This window comes from Chiloscyllium plagiosum, chromosome 44, assembly GCF_004010195.1.
Source record: "Chiloscyllium plagiosum isolate BGI_BamShark_2017 chromosome 44, ASM401019v2, whole genome shotgun sequence".
NCBI classification, from domain to species: domain Eukaryota; kingdom Metazoa; phylum Chordata; class Chondrichthyes; order Orectolobiformes; family Hemiscylliidae; genus Chiloscyllium; species Chiloscyllium plagiosum.
The window spans coordinates 12,755,186-12,760,172 of record NC_057753.1 but is presented as its reverse complement, the minus strand read 5'-3'; positions in this window follow the sequence as shown (position 1 = coordinate 12,760,172).

Here is a 4,987-nt window from a genome sequence, read left to right as displayed (position 1 = left end):
GGGGAATAGATAGAGTAGACAATCAGAAACTTTTTTCCCGGGTACAACAGAGTGTTACAAGGGGTCATAAATTTAAGGTGAAGGGTGGAAGGTATAGGGGAGATGTCAGGGGTGTGTTCTTTACATAGAGAGTGGTGGGGGCATGGAATGCGCTGCCTGTGGGAGTGGCAGAGTCAGAATCATTGGCGAACTTTAAGTGGCAATTGGATAGGTACATGGATGGGTGCTAAAGCTAGTACAAATGCTCGGCATAACATCGTGGGCCGAAGGGCCTGTTCTGTGCTGTATTGTTCTATGTTCTATGTTCTATTATGTTGATTTGCAGACACAGATAGATCGTCACTAACTGACCGAAGACACAGTTTTATTGCTCACTGAATTTCGAAACAACTTGATATCTAACTGACCTGAGATACATCTTGATCTTCAACTGGCCTGAGGGACAGCTTGATCTCTAACTGACCAGACAGACAGCTCGATATCCAGTTGGCACACATCTTGGTCATTTCATCACCAGTCTAAAGATGTGCAGCGTAGGTGGATCAGCAAAACTAAATTGTGCACAGTGTCCAGGTTCGTGGAGGCTGGATGGTGTGTTGGAGTGTGGGAGGCTTTGCAATGTTTTGTGTGGACTTGGTGGCCAAATCGCCTGCTTCTGCACTGTAGGGATTCTATGTATATATGAACTAAGTAGTTTCAGTGAATGAACACGGTTGTTGAATTCAGATTGAGGGGATGATTTCTTCCACTCATTATTACTATTTAGTTTGATTTTGTGGAGTGGTGAATTTCGATAAACCTTTATATAGGATACACGAGTGAAAGATTTTCAGTTGTCACTCAGTGTTAGGAGCAGCTAAACACTGAGAGGAAAAGTTAGAATGAACAGTAGAAACCGGCAATATGCTATGCATTATAAGAGAGATTTCGGAATTGTGCACTGTTTTGCCTGCCAATTCCTCACAGTAGACGAAATATGAATCTGAAATCTGACTCCTCTATTCAGAACTGATGGGCACGGTGATGCAAAGATATCGTCTGAATGTAATTTGATTGATAAGTTCTAGTGTTCAATGTATATCCAGATATTTAGATGTTCATGCTGCCACAAGGCTGTAGTGTTTTGTACGAGGCTCTTTCTGCTTCTTTGTATTGTGTCTTTCAGTCTCTAATAACAGACCGAGCTGTTGGACAGCCACAGCTCACTGATGGTGAAGTTACTCTCACCTTTCACATGGTCGACATCAGCAGAAAATTGAGCCCAACATTTTCACCTATGAGAGCATCTCCACCATTAAGGCTGTAAATAAGGACGGTCAGGGCCTTATCCCAATCCTGGCGATATGGATGCAAAGAATATCCAGTAGCACTGAGAGAATGACTGCAACTGTTGGTTACTAAATCATAGAATCATAAAGTATGGAAACAAACCATTCTGTGCAACCAGTCCAAGTCAGACATGATCTAAATCTCAACTAGCCCCGTCTGCCTGCTCCTGGTCAATGTCCATCAAAAGTTTTCCTTTTCATGTATCTATCTAAACGTTTTTAAAATTGTTCTAGTAGCCGCTTCTACGACTTCCTCAGAAAGTTCATTCTAAACACTCAAAACCCCCTCTCAGTAAACAATTTATCTCTTGCGATTTTTTTATACCTCCCTCCTTTTACCTTATAAATCTGTCACGTTGTCTTAAAATCTCTCACAAGAGCAAAACGACTACTACCATTTGCTCTATCCATATGTCTCATGATTTTGTAAACCTCTATCAGATCACCTCTCAACGTCCTTCAGTCCAGTGAAAAAAATGTTGCAGCCTATCCAGTCTTTCGTTATAACTCAAAGATTCCATACCCAGCAACATCTCCGTAAATCTCTTCTGAACTGTCTCCAGCTTAATAATATCCTTCTTAAAAGTGGGCGACAGGAACTGGACACAGTCTTCCAGAAGAGGCCTCACGAGTGCCCTGTATAAAATTAACATGACTTCTCTATTTGTATACTCTAAGGACTGGGTAATGAATGCAAGCATGCGAAACGCCTTTTTACCCACCCTGTCTACATGTGACGCAAAATGCTAAGAATGATACGCCTGAACCCCTATGTCGCTCTGCTCTACAATAAAGCCCAAGGCCATACCATTAATTGCAAAACCCTTTCTGTTACACCAAAATGCATTACCTCGCATTTATAGAAATTGAAATCGATCCGCTATTTTCAGCCCATTGACCCATTTGGTCTAGACCCCTTTGTAATCTTTTAAAACTGAACCTTATCAGTGAAACTGGTTCTTGTGAGACGAAGTCTGCCTTAACTGATCAAAATTAGAAATCGAGAACTTCAATATATTATCAAGATGCATTGGTACCCAAATCATCTGCCGACTGAAAGAATTCCTAATAAAGAGAAAGTTCAATTAAAACGATATCAGTGATGCCTGCATCTGGAACAGTGCCCAGAGTTTAGGTAGAATTACAAGGTATGAGAGGTGCAGTTATGAATTTAAAAAGAACTCACGTTTGCAGGCATTTAATGCGGATTTACAGAAAGCAAACTGATCTTGAAATTTTTGATCTCAAAACTTGAGTTAATATTGAGTAGTATTCGTAGTATCTGCCGAATGGCATGTTGCAGTGTCAGCATTTAAGATCCAACAGCTAACTACTCGTTTTTAAAATCAAGTTCTAGACATCAGAGGGGCAGCTATGAATGGAAGTGGACAAGGGCAGGAATTAAATGAAGACTTTCAATAATTTAGGTCTGGGAACTGGGTGGAGCGAAGAAAAATAGTTCACTTCGTCCTGTTTACAGTCCATACGAACATTGGTGGACTGACACTTCAGCTCCTTGCAGCTGACATATAGAGACGTGTGACTCGTTTACAGAAAGATATAATTTTGTTGGAGTTAATTCAGAGAATGTTTAATGGAGTGATCCTTGGTCTGGAGAGTTCTTTTTTTTATGAACAAGGATTAAACCGGTTTGGCCTCTATACACTGGAATTCAAAAGAATGAAGGGAGATGTTATTCAAACTTATGGGATTCTGACGGATCTTTACAGGGTCAATGCTGAGAGGAAATCTCCAAATCAAGGGAGACTGTAGGACAAAAGTGCATAATCCTAGAATGAAGCAACGCGAATTTAAGACAGAAATGAGGAAGAATATCTTCTCTCAGAGAGATGTAAATCTATCGAAATTTGTCACATACAGGTATATGGGCAGAGTTCCATTGCGAGTGACAGTTAGCATATTTTAAAATGCAGCCTGCACCTCAACGGCAAGTTCAAAATGATGCTAGTTAATTTTAAAAGTTTTACTTGTTAAGTGGTCATCATGAGAATATATATGTCTTCAACATTTGACGGTTTTATTTTTACTCTTACCTACATGAAATGTGCGTCTCACTGGGAAAGATACCATTCGTTGTACTTCCATAATTGCCCTTGTATATGCCTTGCGAATTTACCATCTGAATTTAAAATTCACCATGTGATCTGCCTGCAAAGCGTAAGTTTGAGATATTGGGTTGCTGGTGGACTACTATCACCAGGACACCACCATCTGACATCGTGATCTACAGATTTTCGTTTTTTTTTGCGGTTGCTTCTTTTGTTTTTTTCTATTTCTGATATGTATGTTATCAATAAAATTGTGCCAGTTATAAATTTAAATGACATGAATTTCATTTATCGTTTTTCGAGTTAAATATTACACCATGATATTGTCCGTGTGTGAAGCAGCAGCTCGACTGAACATAACATTATCTGCTGTTGCGCAATGGCTGCATCAGTCACCAGTCTCCAAACAGGACAAGAGCATTGGAACTGATAAGCAGAAACGTTTTTTTTTACCCAGGTTAAACGTCCGTGTGGATATAATTGAACCACTTGGACCTTTAATTGAAAAGACAGAGTATTGAAACATGACAAGTAATTTGTGGTGTTGGGGGAGATTTGTAGCTTACGTGCTTTATCAGGTTGTAAGTTTACTCCATGAGCGGGTAGATCTGTTCTCAGACGTATCGTCATCATCAGTGAACCTCCGATAAAGCTCTGCTGTATTGTCCAGCTTGCATTTTATGTGTATTCGTCTGCTGTGGTTGGTGGTAGCACTTCCAGTTCTTTTTCTGATCGGGTGGTAAATGGTGTCCAAATCGACGTGAATGTTAGTGGGGATTGTAAATGGTTTGATTGTCAGCCCTCCAGGAATACCCATGTGCTTATTTGTTTAACCTGGCCCAGGATGGATGCATTTTCCCCGTCGAACTGGTGTCCATCATCGTCTGTGTGTATAGATGCCAGTGATAGTTGAGCACCAATATCAGGACTGTGGCCTGGCATTCAAACTGGAACACCATTACCAAACGCATCTTTAACCACTTGGGAAGGGAAATTGCGGTCTCTAAAGAAGGAGGCCAAAAGATGCCATCCAACGCATCTCGTCCACATCCCGCACCTCAACCCTCAGACCCCACCCCTCCAACCGTAACAAGGACAGAACGCCCCTGGTGCTCACCTTCCACCCTACAATCCTCCGCATAAACCAAATCATCCACCGACATTTCCGCCACCTCCAAAAAGACCCCACCACCAGGGATATATTTCCCTCCCCACCCCTTTCCGCCTTCCGCAAAGACCGCTCCCTCCGTGACTACCTGGTCAGGTCCACGTCCCCGCACCAATGAACCACACCGCCCTGTGGCCCAACATTTCATCTCCCCCTCCCACTCTGCCGAGGACATGGAGGTACTGGGCCTCCTCCACTGCTGCTCCCTCACGACCCTACGCCTGGAGGAAGAACGTCTCATCTTCTGCCTCTGAACACTTCAACCCCAGGGCATTAATGTGGACGTCACCAGTTTCCTCATTTCCCCTTCCCCCACCTCACCCCAGCTCCAACCTTCCAGCTCAGCACCACCCTCATGACCTGTCCTACCTGCCGACCTTTCTTCCCACCTATCCACTCCACCTTCCTCCCTGACCTATCCC